Source organism: Callithrix jacchus, chromosome 6 (assembly GCF_049354715.1).
Source record: "Callithrix jacchus isolate 240 chromosome 6, calJac240_pri, whole genome shotgun sequence".
NCBI lineage: Eukaryota > Metazoa > Chordata > Mammalia > Primates > Cebidae > Callithrix > Callithrix jacchus.
The window spans coordinates 95,424,334-95,441,119 of NC_133507.1; positions in this window are offsets into that span (position 1 = coordinate 95,424,334).

Here is a 16,786-nt window from a genome sequence, read left to right on the forward strand (position 1 = left end):
TTCTTTATCTTCTGGTTCTCATATTCTCCTTTTGAAACCCTGTGTTATTAAAGGTATCTTTCTGGTACTTCTTTTAAAATGAGTAATGATGATAAAACACTTTATAGTAAGGCATAACCAGATGATTATATGCATTTAAAAGTACAATGATAATATTAAAATGTAATTGACATAAAATAAGAGTGATCATGAAGCAAACCCAGGGCCTAATCCTGCAATATGTCAGAATCATCAAAGCAAAGAGTTAGAACTATACACAATACAGGTCCAAGGAAGAATTGCATTCCCAAAAGGGACCTGTTTGTAAATACTATTAGGATGTATACCTCTTTGATTTGAGCATTTTCCTACTTTAATTAATAGCTAGTGTTTTACAACACAAAGGACTTGTTTTTAGAAAGATTATATAATCATGAATTTTCCTTCCGGAGTTGTTCCTCGGTTTCTATTTCATTTTATGAGATCAAATCATGTTGCTTATTTTATAAATGAAGTTGGGCTTTCTTTGGCCTCCTTTCTGCTTAGTTGGTCAGGCTCTTTGCAGTTTTCTGCCTCATTTCCAAGGTAACCTAGGATTTATCATAGTTGAGAGCCAAGAAGCAGGCACACTGCCTTTCCTCCAGCATGGGGTGTTTGCAAGTGTGGTCTAAGTAGGTCAGATTTGAGGGGAACTTGCTCTTCAGATCACACTAACGTGATAATTCTAAGGAGAAAGTTCTCAGATGTAAGAACTGTGTGATGGTTTGAGGTGAAACAATCCATGAAGATAGATAGGCTCAGTCTATACAAAGTTTCTGAATTCTGACTAATTAAAAATGCCATAAGGAGCAGTGACCATCTGCTATACAGGACGCTGACTGGCTCATCCCCATCCCTTCCTGACATGTCTCAGAGCTTTGTGTCCTGCCTTCCCCTAATTTGGTCTGCATTACTTGCAGGGCACATTGAGATGAAGGTTCTGGGGCTGAAAATAAAGATAGAGATTGATCTAATCACCAAGGCCAAAAGGGCATCTTGAGGAGACTGCTCTTTCATCCTCACAATCTGAAACAGAAGCTGCCCGCTATGTATTGCAAATGGGAGGTTATGAAAGAGGGACACAGAAAGTGTCAGAGCAAGCAGCAGATCCTGAGTGCAGAAAGAAGTGCAGATGGCCACCAGGAAGAACGTAGCTACTGCCACACAGGAGATGGAGATGAAGTGAAAGACACAGGTGGGCAGGCGGGTAGAGTGAGTGTAAAAGGATAGGCCCAGCTCTGAAAAGACTCAGAGAAGTTGCATGATACAGTGTAGGCTAAGAAAACAGCAACAAAAAAAGGCTGTAGCCAGGTCTGATGGCACTAGCCTGTAGCCTAGCTACTCAGGAGGCTGAGGTAAGAGGGTCACTTCAGCCCAGAAAGAAAAGAACAACAGCTCTGGATTCAAGGAACAGAACTGGGAAGTGGTAGGTGGGGAATGAACCAGCTTACGATATGGAACCATATGAAAATATGCCTGTGGGTAGGGGTTGGGTGGGGAGGACTTCTGGAGCACGGTGGGGCTTACACACCCAAACTTTGCATAGCCAGCATCAGGCTGGCCTACCTTCCTGTTCTCGTCACTGAGTGACAATGATCCCATACACATTTTGATGATTAATAAAGTTGCTTTTTTTTTTTTGAGACAGAGTTTCGCTCTTGTTACCCAGGCTGGAGTGCAATGGCGCGATATCGGCTCACCGCAACCTCTGCCTCCTGGGTTCAGGCAATTCTCCTGCCTCAGCCTCCTGAGTAGCCAGGATTACAGGCACACGCCACCATGCCCAGCTAATTTTTTGTATTTTTAGTAGAGACAGGGTTTCACAATGGTGACCAGGATGGTCTCGATCTCTTGACCTCGTGATCCACCCGCCTCGGCCTCCCAAAGTGCTGGGATTACAGGCGTGAGCCACCGCGCCCGGCCTAATAAAGTTGCTTTTAGTAGCCCCACAGCCGGGAAGAAGAATTCATATGGAATTTTTAAAGAAGCCTACTCTCAATGTTAATTGCAGCCTAACATACATTTCTTGGAGAGATTTTCTTGGGACAAGTGAATACCCTCTATATTTTCTTAACTGGATAGGAGAAGGATTTTCTGCCCATACATCTTGCTAATAAATCAAATCTCTTCTTCAGATTCTTGAGTGCAACATTTGAAATGTAGTTTCTTTAGAAAAATAAGTATGAGGCATTTAAAATTATGTCAAAAAAGTTAATACTCTTGAGCTCTTCACAGTAAATAGATGGGTTCTATTTACTAATAGGATACAGAATTTTGGATTTCAAACATCAAAAATAAATTGTGGAAATAATATCTCATTTTCTGTTACATATTACTAGCCTGTCTCATTCCACCATTTCTTCTTTTGAACTGGAAAACTGTAGGCTCCCAGTCACTGTACCAATCTCTCCAAATATCCAACTACCAGAAAATGTTTTATCTCATCTCAAGTTTGTCAATTGCTTTATATTGTTAAGGGTGGTTTTGCCACCCTGATTGTGTTCATATTTACCATTAAGAAATGTCACTGTTACTAAGATACATTGTGTGTTCCAACTACCTGCCTCTCTGCCTTAGTAGTTTCTCCTTAAATCATTGACTGGATCTTCCTAGCAGTAGCTTCTAGCTATTTTCAGAAAACTGGTCTCTGGTATGCCTTAAAAATATTGTAAATCATTGCACATTTGCTAAAGTGTTTGTATTTCACAGTCTCTCTGCTCTTACACATCTGCCTTCCTGCAACCAGATGTCATCATTAGATTGGAGAACCTTCAAACACCTGTAACTATATAAAGCTCAAGTCTGTTTAAGAAAGAGCCCAACATCGTTTCAACTTAGCCTCCAAAATAAGCTAAAGAAAGCATTCTTGTGCAACTTGAACCTAGCAAGTGCTTGACATGCATCGTTTACACACACATGCCACAGACAGACAGCCCAATATTCTTCGTGTAACTCCAGATTGCTATGCTTCAGCTTAGAGCCTTTGCAATCCTGCAAAAATGTTTTACCTTCCTTCTATGTAATACTTTCTAAAGAACTATGACTTAATTTATATCTTGGCCTTCATCAAATGGATATTTTTTGAAGCCATACACGAAATACTGCTATGCTGTTTTTGTTCTTCTTGCTGTTTTGAAAACTGCTCTTAGGAGATTTAAGAAGGATAATTGCTAATGCCTCTCTCTCCACATGAAACTGCGAACCAGTTGAGAAATGAAACACAGAAGCCAGTCAGATGAAATTGACAATGTCAATTTTGAGGTTCATAAAAGAGAATTAGAAATCATGCATGGATCTGTAGCACCAGTCAAGCTCTCTAATACTTAGGGCCTCTGTGTTCAACTGGGGCCCTGGGTGACTCCCCTGCAGGAAAGTAAGAGTGAATCTATCCTGCAGGGCAAGCAAACTTACCCCAAAACCCAAGCCAGCAGCTACTTGACTTCATCTTGGGGACAGTGAGAAAAGGATCTCCAGGCCAAACTTGACAGCTCTGTCCTGTAGACAGGCTGATCAGAGAGAAAGGGGATAGGCATTTTCATCCTCCATGGCTTCTCCTAAATTTGCCAATGGGATAAGTCACTCTGCTTCCTTTAGAGAGGAGGGAGTCAGAGGGTAGAGATAGGCCAAAAATTTCTTCCTTTAGCAAAACTTGAGGGTGAGGAAGAGGTATTTCGTGTTGCATCTCTGTATGCCACCTTGCGCATATAGCATGATGACAAAATCAGTTCCTATTAAAATATCCTTGCTCAAATACTACCCTATCCCTTGACCTTGGACATGTGTCCATTAGTTCTTAAACTCTCCATGGGCGTTAGAAACCATCTGCCACCCTGACAGCAATGTCAGCCCTTTCTCCAGCCTAATGTGTATCTCTGTGGCCCATTTGGTTCCTTGTGCCTGCTGCGGCTTATAAGTAAGAATGACTCCCTTCTTAGTGTGCTGTATGCCAGTGTGCTTTCATATTAGCATATTAGTAGTTAAGTAGAGGTCAGGCACCTGATTTTGTTCAAATAAGTCCTGCCAAGGGTGTTTTTGTATTTAAAAAAAAAAGGTATTTGTGAATTATGACCACTAATCATAATTAAATATAAAATATGTTGTGTTTCTAGACCAGTACCATCCAACAGAAATATAATTCAAGGCACATATGTAATTTTTATTGTGGTAAAATTTATCATTTTAATTGTTTTTAAGTGTACAGCTCATTGATATTAAGTGCATTCACATTATTGTATAACCATCATCACTATGCCTCTCCAGATCTTTTTCACCATCCGTACTGAAACTCTGCACTTATTAAACTAACTTCCTCCCCAGTTCTTGGTAACTACCTAATATAATTTGGCCATTTGCCCCCACCCAAATCTCATGTTGAATTGTAATCCTCAATCTGGACCTTGGAGCCTGGTGGGAGGTTTTTGGATCATGGGAGTGGATCCCTCATGGCTTGGTGCTGTCTTCATGATAGTGAGTTCTCACAAGATCTGGTCATTTAAATGTGTGTGGCACCTCCCCCACCACTCCCTCTCTTTCTTGCTCCTCCTTTCACCATGTGATATGCCTGATCCCCTATTGCCTTCCATCATGATTGTAAGCTTCCTGAGGCCTCCGTGGAAGCTGAGCAGATGCCAGCACCATGCTTCGTGTAAAGACTGCAGAACTGTGAGCCAAATAAACCTCTTTTCTTTATAAATTTCCCAGTCTCAGGTATTTCTTTTTAGCAATGCAAGAATAGTGTAAAACACTACCATTCTACTTTCTGTCAGTATGTATTTAACTGTTAATCTAGGTACCTTATATAGGTGCAATCATACAATATTTGTCCTTTTGTTTCTGGCCTATTGGGTTTATCCATTTTGAAGTATGTGTCAGAATCTCCTTCCTATTTTAGGCTGAATAATATTTCATTATTAAATACTAAATTTTTTAAAATTCATTCATTCATCCATGGACATTGGGGTTGTATCCACCTTTCAGCTGCTGTGAATAATGCTGTTATGAACATGAGTATGCACATGTCTGTTTGAAACTATTTTTTTTTTTTTTGAGACGGAGTTTTGCTCTTGTTACCCAGGCTGGAGTGCAATGGCGCAATTTCGGCTCACCGCAACCTCTGCCTCCTAGGTTCAGGCAATTCTCCTGCCCCAGCCTCCTGAGTAGCTGGGTTTACAGGCACGCGCCACCATGCCCAGCTAATTTTTTGTATCTTTAGTAGAGACGGGGTTTCACCATGTTGACCAGGATGGTCTCGATCTCTTGACCTCGTGATCCACCCGCCTCAGCCTCCCAAAGTGCTGGGATTACAGGCATGAGCCACCACGCCCGGCTGAAACTCTATTTTCAATTCTTTGGGGTATGTACCCAGAAGTGAAATTACTGGAATCAGTAATTCTCTATTTAATGTTTTGAGGAAACGCTATATTGTTTTCTACAGCTGCAACAATTTTACATCCCCTTCAGCAATGCACAAGGTTTCCAATTTCTCCACATCCTCACCAACACTGTTTCGTTTTGTTTTATAGTAGCCATCCTGAGGGGTATGAAATAGTATCTCATTGTGATCTTGCTTTACCTTTCCCTAAAGACTAGTGATGTTGAGCATCTTTTCATGTGCTTATTGGCCATTTGTACATTACTGTTGGAGAAATATCTATTCAAGTCCTATGCCCATTTTTGAATTGAGTTATTTGCTTTTATTATTGAGCTTTAGGAGTTATTTATATCTTCTGGACATTAATTACTTATCAAATAGGTGGTTTACAAATCTCTCCTATTCTGTGAATTGTCATTTTACTCAGTTGAATGAACTTTACACAGAAGTTTTAAATTTTTTATGAAGCCCAATTTATCTATTTCTTTTGTTGCCTGTGCCTTTGATGTCAGATCTAGAAAGTCATTGCCAAGTCCAATGTCTTGAACCCTTTCCTGTGTGTTTTCCTCTAAGAGTTTTATAGTTTTAGTTCCTACGTTTAAGTCTTTGGTCTATTTCATGTTAATTTTTGTATTTAGTGTTAGCTAAGGTCCAACTTCATTCTTTTACATGTAGATGTGCAGTTTCCTTAGCACCATTTGTTGAAAAGACTGTCCTTTCCCCATTAATGATCTTGGCACCCTTGTTAGAAATCATTTGACCATATAAGTATGGATCTATTTCTGGGTTCTATACTTTATTCCATTGGTCTATATGTCTGCCTTTATGCCAGTACCATACTGTTTTGATTACTGTCACTCTGTAGTAAATTGTGAATCAGAAAATGTGAGACTTCTGTTTTTTTTTCTTTTTGAGATGGAGTCTCACTCTGTTGCCATGCTGGAGTGCAGTGGTACAATCTCAGCTCACTGCAACCTCTGCCTCCCACGTTCAAGTGATTCTTCTACCTCATCCTCCCAAGTAGCTGGGACTATAGGCACGTGCTGATACACCTGGCTGATTTTTTGTTATTTTAGTAGAGACAGGGTTTCATCATGTTGCCCAGGCTGTTCTCAAACTCCTGAGCTCAGGCAATCCACCCACTTCAGCCTCCCAAAGTGCTGGGATTACAGGCATGAGCCACCACACCCAACCAAGACTTCTGATTTCTTTACAAGAGTGTTTGTCTATTTGGGGTCCCTTGAGATTCCATATAAATATTAGGATGGATTTTTCTATTTCTACAGAAATTTCAGTAGGATTTTGATAGGTCTGTTAAGCCATTCTTGTGTCACTGTAAAGAAATATCCAAGGTTAGGTAATTTATAAAGAAAATAAGTTTAATTGGATCACAGTTCTGCAGACTGTGCCAGCATGGCTCCAGCATCTGTTTCTGGTGAGGGCCTCAGGAACCTTACAATCATGGCTGAAGGCAAAGGAGGAGCCAGTGTCTAATATGGTGAGAGTAGGAGGAGGTACCACATACTTTGAAACCACCAGATCTCACAAGAACTCATTATCACAAGGACAGTACCAAGCCATGAGGGATCTGCCCTCATGACCCAAATACCGCCCCCACCCCAGGCCCCACCTCCAACATTGGGATTACATTTCAGTATGAGATTTGGAGGGGACAATTATCCAAACCACATCAATAAACATTGCATTGAATCTGTAGATCACTTTGAGTAGTATTGACAATACTATAATAAGTATTCCAATTCATGAACATGGGAATGTGTTCTCATTTATATATGTCTTCTATAATTGCTTTCAGCAACGTTTGTAGTTTTTAGTTTATAGATTTTTCCCTTTCATGGTTAATTCATACATATTTTATTCTTTTTAATGCCACTATGAGTAGAATTTTTTTTTAATTTCCTTTTCACTTGGTTCATTTTTAGTGTATAGAAATACAACTTATTTTTGCATGTTTCATAGCCTGCATCGTAATTTATTAGTTTTTACAGAGGTTTTTGTTCATTTGTTTGTTTTGTTTGTTTGTTTTGAGATGGAGTCTCACTTTGTTGCCCAGGAGGGAGTACAGTGGCTAGATCTTGGCTCATTGCAACCTCTGCTTTCTGGGCTCAAGCAATTCTCCTGCCTCAGCCTCCCAAGTAGCTGGGACTACAGGCACATGCAGTCACGCCCAGGTAGTTTTTGTATTTTTAGTAGAGACAGGGTTTCACCATGTTGGCCAGGATGGTCTTAATCTCTTGACCTCATGATCTGCCTGCCTTAGCCTCCCACAGTGCTGGGATTACAGAAATGAGCCACCACGCCTAGCCTACAGAGGATATAAAATGTGGAATCTCTAGAGGTTTCTGCATTAAGATCATGTTGTCTGCAAACAGAGACTTCATGCTTTCCAATTTCAGTGCCTTTTCTTTTCTTGCCTAATTGCTCTGGCTAGGATTTCCATTAGTGTTGAATGCAAATGGTGAAGACAGAGATGTCTTGTTTGTGATCTTAGAAGAAAGGCTTTTAGCCTGTAATCATTAAGTATGATGTTAATTATGGGTTTTAAAATATATATTGCCTTTATTACATTGAGTTAGTTTCCATTCCTAGTTTGTTGAATGTTCTTATCATAAAAGAGCATTAAATTTTGTAAAATTCTTTTTCTGCAGAAAATGAGATGATCGTGTGCTTTTTGTTTTTTATTCTTTTAACGTGGTGTATTACAGTGATTCATTTTTACATGTTGAATCATGCTTGTATTCCAGGAATAAATCCAACTCTGTCATGGTGCATAATCCTTTGATTGCTGCTGAATTTGGTGTGCTGGTGGTATTTTGTTGAGCATTTTTGCATCCATGTTCATAAGTGATACTGGTTTGTGTTTTTCTTCTCTTGTGGTGTCCTTGTCTGGCTTTGGTATTAGGGCAATGCTGGCTTCATAGAAAGAATTAAAAATTGTTTCCTCTACCAGCCTGGCCAACATGGTGAAACTCCATATCTACTAAAAATCCAAAAATTAGCCAGGCATGGTAGGGTGCACCTGTAATCCTAGCTACTCAGGAGGCGAGGCAGGAGAATCACATGATCTGGGAGGCAGAGATTGCAGTGAGCTGAGATTGCACCACTGCACTCCAGCCTCGGTGACAGAGTGAGACTCCATCTCAAAAAAAAGAAAAGAAAAAAAATTATTTCCTGCCCTTCAGTTTTTTGGAAGAATTTAAGAAGGATATCTACTAGCTTAACTTCAATAGCATATAGAAACTGTATTTCTAGGCCAGGCATGGTGGCTTATGCCTATAATCCCAGCACTTTGGGAGGAGGCTGAGGCAGGTGGATCACCTGATGTCAGGAGTTCAAGCCAGCCTGGCCAACATGGCGAAACCTCATCTCTACTAAAAATACAAAAATTAGCTGGGTGTCGTGGTATGCACCTGTAATCCCAGCTACTTGGGAGGCTGAGACACGAGAATCGCTTGAACCTGGGACATGGAGGTTACAGTGAGCCAGGTTATGCCACTGCACTCCATCCTGGGTGATAGAGTGAGACTCTGTCTCAAAAATAAAAATAAAGAAACTACTTCTATACAGCTTCATCTTCAACCTCTTTAAGTTATTAATGCTACAAGATTCTATTTTTATGTAGTGTGTGTCCAAAAACATAAGCTAATTGTTTTTTTAATGCATTAGTCTCTTAAGTCATGTAAAAACAAAAACTAGAGTTACAAACCAGTTACAGTAATACTAGCTTTTATGATTTCCCAAGTATTTATTTTTGCTGGAAATATTTCTTCATATGCCTTTGATCTAATGTCTCATATTCTTTTTTTTTTGAGATGAAGTCTTGCTCTGTCGTCCAGGCTGGAGTGCAGTGGTATGATCTCAGCTCACTGCAACCTCCCCCTCTCCTGGGTTCAAGTGATTTTCCTGCCTCAGCCTCCCTGGTAGCTGGGATTACATGAATGTGCCACCACATCCAGCTAATTTTTGTATTTTTATTAGAGATGTGGTTTCGCCATGTTGGCCAGGATGGTCTTGAACTCCTGACTTCAGATGATCTGCCCACCTCAGCCTCCCACAGTGCTGGGATTACAGCCATGAGCCACCATGCCCAGCCTGACATACTTTCATTTCAACCTATAGGACTCCCTTTACATTTTTTGCAGAGTTCGTCTAGTGGCAATAAGCTCTCAGCTTTTATTTATTTTGAAGTATTTTAATCTCTCCCTCGTTTTTAATTGACAGTTTTGCCAGATATAGGATTCTTGATTGGCCATTTTATTTCTTGCTGCACTTTGAATATATCAGCCCACTGCCTTCTGGCCTCTAAGACTTCTGATGAGAAATATGCTGATAATTTTTTTTTGAGCACCCTTTGATGCGATGAATGACTTCTGTTTTGCTGATTTTAAGATTCTTTCTGTGTTTCATGTTTGACAGTTTATTAGAATGTGTCTCAATGTGGATATCTTTGTTTTTATATTCATCCAAGAATATAAACATTAAATCGCCTTAAATTTGGGATTTTTTTGCCATTATTTGTTCAAATAATGTCTCTGCTACTTGTCTCCCTCTTCTCCTTCTGTGACTCCCATACAGCATATGTTTGTCTGCTTTACGGTGTCTTATCCTCAGGATTTGTTCACTTTTCTTTAATATTTTTTTCTTTCTTGTTCCTCAGGTGAGAATTTCAATTCTACTTTCTTCACATTCACTGATTTTCTCCCCTCCCTGCTCAAATATATTTTTGAATCCCTCTAATAAATTTTTTATTTCAGTTATTGTACTTTTTAGCTCCAAAAAAAGTTATTATTATTTTTTTTTGAGACATAGTCTGCTGGAATGCAGTGGCTCAATCTCAGCTCACCGCAATCTCTACCTCCTGGGTTCAAGTGATTCTTGTGCCTCAACCTCCTAAGTAGTTGGGATTAGAGGTGTATGCCACCACATACAGCTAATTTTTGAGTAGAGAAGGGGTTTCACCATGTTGGCCAGGTTGGTCTTAAACTCCTGACCTCAGGTGATCCGCCCACTTCCACCTCCGAAAGTGCTGGGATTACAGGCATGGTTATGAGTCACCACACCTGGCTCAAAATTTCTTTTTTCGTTTCATGTTTTATATGTCTGTGTTGATATTTCCATATTGTTCATACATCATTTTCTTTACTGTGTCTACCTCTTCCTTTAGCTCTTTGAACATCTTTAAGACAGTTGTCCTAAAGCCTTTGTCTGGTAACTCTACTATCTGGTCTTTCTCAGAGATTATTTCTGGTGATTTAATTTTTTGCTTTGTCATTTGACTATACTTTCCTGTTTCTTTGTATGCCTTGTAATTTTTTGTTGAAAACTGGACACTTGAATTTTATATTTTGGCAGTTCTGGAAACCAGATTCTCCTCTTCTCCAAGGTTTGCTGGGTTTCGCTGTTGCTCTTCTTGGTGTAAAAGAGTGACTGTGCCAGGCATCTATTCAAGGTGTAAATTTAAGCTCTTCTTGGGTCTTTTCTGAGCCTAAATCTTTCCCTGGACATATTTAGTGGCTTTCTAAATTCCCTGTATATGCAGCTGCTTTTTGATATTCCATTGTTGAAATGTGCCTCCCAAAAGGAAAAGAGGTAACAGGCTCTCAGTCTTTAAGTACTCTGAAAGCTACTTCAGAGGGTGGGATTGCAACAGTAGTGTCTGCCTCTGTGTCTGCACCTTCATGATCAGAGAAGCAGCATTCAGAACACAGATCCCTGATATGTGGAAGGCAAGGTCCTTATTCCCTTCTCTAACTTCCACAAGCTTTGTGCAAGCTGCACCAGGTACGCGTGCATGACTGACTGCCACGGAGCTAGGAAAGGGAATGGTAAACCACTACTGTGCCAAGAGCATTTGACCAAAATTAATTGCAGTTTACTGTCCAAGCTTTCCTCTGGCAGCTGCAAGCCTTTGAATAGACTCCAGAGTTCCAAAATAGTTACATCAAACTGATTCTGCCAGTGTAATTATCTAGATAGGGAGACAAGAGTCCTATATTTCCCATGCCACCATCTTGCCTGATGTCATCCACATATGTGGGTTTAAATTTTTTAGTACCTGCTTTAAAAAATGAAAAGGAACAGATAAATATTTTAACAATATATTTTACTTAAACCAGTATATCCAAAATATGATTATTTTAACATGTAACAATATGAAAATTGGTGATTTTTTTTTTTTTTGGCGGAGTTTCACTCTTTTTACCCAGGCTGGAGTACAATGGCATGATCTCGGTTCACTGCAACCTCTGCCTCCTGGGTTCAAGCAATTCTCCTGCCCCAGCCTCCCGAGTAGCTGTGACTACAGGCGTGTACCACCATGCCCAGCTAATTTTTGTATTTTTAGTAGAGATGGGGTTTCACCTTGTTGACCAGTATGGTCTCGATCTCTTGACCTACTGATCTACTTGCCTCGGCCTCCCAAAGCGCTGGGATTATAGGCGTGAGCCATTGCGCCTGGCCAAAAATTGGTGATTTTTTTTTTTTTTTTTTTTTTTTTTGAGACGGAGTTTCGTTCTTGTTACCCAGGCTGGAGTGCAATGGTGCAATCGCAGCTCACCGCAACCTCCGCCTCCTGGGTTCAGACAATTCTCCTGCCTCAGCCTCCTGAGTAGCTGGGATTACAGGCACGCGCCACCATGCCCAGCTAATTTTTTGTATTTTTAGTAGAGACGGGGTTTCACCATGTTGACCAGGATGGTCTCGATCTGTTGACCTCGTGATCCACCTGCCTCGGCCTCCCAAAGTGCTGGGATTACAGGCTTGAGCCACCACGCCCGGCCCAAATTGGTGATTTTTATACTAAATATTTAAAAGTACATATTGTATACCTAATAAACATCTCAAAGATGATAAATTTTCAATGGCTAAAGTGCAGTATAGCACTACCAAAACAATAATGTTGTGTTTGGCAGAAAAATATTTTATTATGCTTTAGTTTCTACACTAATTAAAATGTAACAGATTTAAAAATTCCGTTCCTCAGTCTCAGTAGCCTCATGGCAATGGCTGCTGAACTGGCAGAGCAGCCATAAACACCAACTTCTAAAACTGGGGATGTGTGAGGTAAGGTTTGATTTTTTTTATTTTTTTATTTTTTTATTTTTATGGTGGAGGGGGAACAAAGTCTTGCTCTGTCCCCCAGGCTGGAGTGCAGAGGCATGATCTCAGCTCACTGCAACTTCCGCCTCCTAGGTTCAAGCAATTTTCCTGCCTCAGCCTCCCTAGTAGGTCTCTACAGGCACTCGCCACCACACCCGGCTAATTTTTTTGTATTTTTAGTAGAGACAGGGTTTCGCCATGTTGGCCAGGTCTTGAACCCCTAATGTTAGGTAATTCACCCTTCTCAGCCTCCCAAAGTGCTGGTATTACAGGCATGAACCACTGTGCTTGGCTGGGTTTTATTTTCTGATCTTTACTGAAGGGCATTCTGTTCCTTCCTTTTTCAAAATGCATACTGGATTAGGTGGGACCGTTCTCATGCAAGGCAGTCTTCAGTCTGTAGAAGGCTGGGAAGTCGCTATTAAAACAGAAGCCTCCACAGGGAATCATTTCATCCTCCTAACACTAACCCTCAACATGTGGGTGAGTGGTTATATCTTCTAGGCCATAAGCTTCCGGCAGGGATGGGAGTGTGTATAGCCATTTCATGCTTGTCTTCTGTTCTGGAAGCAGCAACGCTTTCATTCTCAGTCCAGCATAGAGCCTGCCACTGCTGATAAGAGCAGTGCTGGCAACAGCTTCAGCTTTATTTTATAACCCTGAGAAGTTCTGCCCTATTTGTGGGGATTCATGCTGTGAACATCCATGCAGTAGAATTCCTGCTGCTTGCAGGAAGTTTTTAATAGAGCTGATTGAGCAAGACAAAGAGGACTTCTGCATTTTTTTAGGTTTTAAAGTTTTCAAATTTAGCATAAGATGGTAAACTTCAGGAAATGCACATTAAAACCATAATAAGAGGCTGGGCACAGTGGCTCATACCTGTAATCCCAGCACTTTGGGAGGCTGAGGTAGGCAGATTGCCTGAGCTCAGTAGTTTGAGACCAGCCTGGCCAACATAGTGAAACCTCATCTTTACTAAAAACACAAAAAATTAGCCAGGCATGGTGGCACGTGTCTGTAATCTCAGCTACTCGAGAGGCAGAGGCAGGAGAATCACTTGAACTTGGAAGGAGGAGGTTGCAGTGAGCCGAGACCTCGCCACTGGACTCCAACTGGGCAAGAGAACAAGGCTCTGTCTCAAAAAAAAAAAAAAAAAGATACTATTTTACAACCAGCAAATTGGTGAAAAAAAAATTCATTTTTGTCAACACCCAAGAGCCTTTACTCCATAAAGATATGGAGTAAAACTCTCATCCAGAACTATTTGGACTGTAAATTAGTACAGCCACTTTGGAAAACAACTGGACATTATCAAATGAAGTCAAAGGTGCAGATACTTCACTGAATGCATATACTAGAGAAACTCTGCATGTGGTGGAGGAGTCACTCCCGAGGTTGCTCAGAGAGCATTGATTGTAACAGCAAAAAGTCTGGACAACCCAAGTGTTCATAAGAGAAGAATGGCTAAATTGGATATAGTCACATAATTAAATACTATACAGCTGTGAAAATTAATGAAGTTATGTGTATCAATGTAGGTGATGTCACATATTGAAAGTACAACATAAACAAATCAGGACGAATACATACACTGTGATTTCACTTAAAAGGTCAAAAACAAGCTAAACTGGATAGCAGGCCAGGTGCAGTGGCTCATGCCTGTAATCCCAACATTTTGGGAGGCTGAGGTGGGCAGATAGCTTGAGGCCAGGAGTTCAAGACCAGCCTGGCCAACATGGTGAAACACTACATGTTTCTAAAAAAATTTAAAAATTAGCCAGGCATGGTGGTGTGCACCTGTATTTACAGCCACTTGGAGGCTGAGGTAGGAGGAACACTCAAGCCCGGCAGGTGAAGGCTGCAGTGAGCTGTGATTCAGCCACTGCACTTCAGCTTGGGCAACAGAGTGAAATCTCTGTCTCAAAAAAAGCAAAAACAACACCAACTTCATAGCATATTGTCTGGGAATACATTCCCATGTGGTGAAACTATAAAAAGCAAGGCAGCCTGGTTGTGGTGGCTCACACCTGTAATACCAACACTTCGGGAGGCAGAGGTGGGAGGATTGGTTGAGGCCAGGAGTCCAAGAAGACCAGCCTGGGCAACATAGTAAGACTCCTTGTCTACAAAAAATTTTTAAACATTAGCTGGGTGTGGTGGTGCATACCTGTAATCCCAGCTACTCAGGAAGCTGAGGTGGAAGGACCTCTTGAGACCAAGAATTTCAGGTTATGATGAGGCATGATCACATCATTGTACTCGAGCTTGGGCAGCAGAGTGAGACCTTGCCTTTAATAAAAAACAAAAAAGAGAGACAGAGAGAGAAGTGAGGCACTGGTTAACAAAACTCAGAGTGGTTACCTGTTTTCTTTAAGGTAAGGTAATGCTCTGAAGTTTGGTGGGTTTTTTTTTTTTTTTTTTTTTTTGAGATGGAGTTTCACTGTTGTTACCCAGACTAGAGTGCAATGGCACGATCTCAGCTCACCACAACCTCTGCCTCCTGGGTTCAAGCAATTCTCCTGCCTCAGCCTCCCGAGAAGCTGGGACTACAGGCGCGCACCACAATGCCCAACTAATTTTTTTTTGTATTTTTAATAGAGATGGGGTTTCATCTTGTTGACCAGGATGGTCTCCATATCTTGACCTCGTGATCCACCTGCCTCGGCCTCCCAAAGTGCTGGGATTATAGGCGTGAGCCACCGCGCCCTGCCTGAAGTTTGGTTTTAAGTCACAGTGATCATTGCCATTGTGTATACCTTCCAATATACACATATTTGGAAATCTGAGCTATTTCATAACAGAAATGCTACCTAGCTTAGCTAAAGCAATTATAGGACATATACTTCTTTATAGACTCATTTGCATGCTCAATTAATTAGTCATATATTATATATGGGTTAGGTGGGTTAAAGAGCAATGTAAATAAAACATGGTCCCTGCCCCTCTAGAATGTGCCATCTAGCAGACTCAGAGGCTTGGCATCTGTAGCACAGTGTATCCTGACAGTCACAGCTGGCCTCCTCTGTGCAGGCATGAAGTCATTCATTAGATTAGCTAGCATAAGGCTCTGCCGTATTAAGGTAAGTGTAATGGGGGGGTGGCTCATAAGTGGGGGTGTCTGAAGAGTGGGCCGGACCCATTGGTAAATTGGATGATTAGTTTGAAGTGGCCATATTTCAAATACCTGCTTCACCCATTGTGTAGTTTTGCTGAAAATCAGTCCTGAATCTTAGGAGTTTTATGTCAAATAAAAGGCAGATGTCATATCCTCATTTTGCCACTGGAAGAATTGAGACATTTTCTGGCTTACCCTGTTCAGAAATACTTGGTGCATGAAAATATCCCAAAGGAACCCCTAAAACTTTATTCTCTCTATGTGTCCTGGTATTTAACAAGCTGAGCGTGCTCAGCCTTGGGAAGTGCAGGTCTCCTTGGGTGGTGCAGACTTCCAGGGGCATCATTTTGGAGCCCATGCCAGTATTTTATGGGTAAATTTTTCATCCAGCATCCTACTTCCACATCCCCCAAACCCTCTTGATTCTGAGCAGCCATGGCCAAGGCCTTTGCACCTAACAGATAACTTTTTTTTTTTTTGAGACGGAGTCTCACTTTGTCTAGAGTGCAGTGGCACGATCTCGATTCACTCCAGCCTCCGCCTCCCAGATTCAAGCGATTCTACCTCAGCCTCCTGAGTGGCTGGGATTACAGGTGCATGCCACTGTGCCCAGCTAATTTTTGTATTTTTAGTAGAGACAGGGTCTCACCATGTTGGCCAGGGTGGTCTCGATCTGTTGACCTTGTGATCCTCCCACCTCAGCCTCTCAAAGTGATGGTATCACAGGTGTGAGCCACCACGCCTGGCCCACAGATACCATTTTGATAGGTATACTGCTGGAAAGCTCAAGAGCACATGGATCTTTAAAAGGAAGCAAATCAGGATAGATGAGGGAAAAAACACCAATTCCAGTGCTCAGTAGGAGTTGATACAATTCCTATTAAGGCATCTGCTCTGTGGACTGTTTTATCAGTCTGATTAATGGAGGGACCAAATAAATCCTCACAGTTAATAGACATCTCTGTCCCTACTTGTTATTACTCTATTTTTATGGTTATTTTATTAATAAGAAAACTATTGTTTCTAGTGAACTTAAGATGGATGAATATGAAACCTAACAATTTAGGATCTTTTCCCAGAGTCTTCAGTCATTCCTCTGAAAAATGAGGGAGCATTTGATTCCTAACTTCCTCTTCTCCATTCCCATGACAAGCCACGGAATT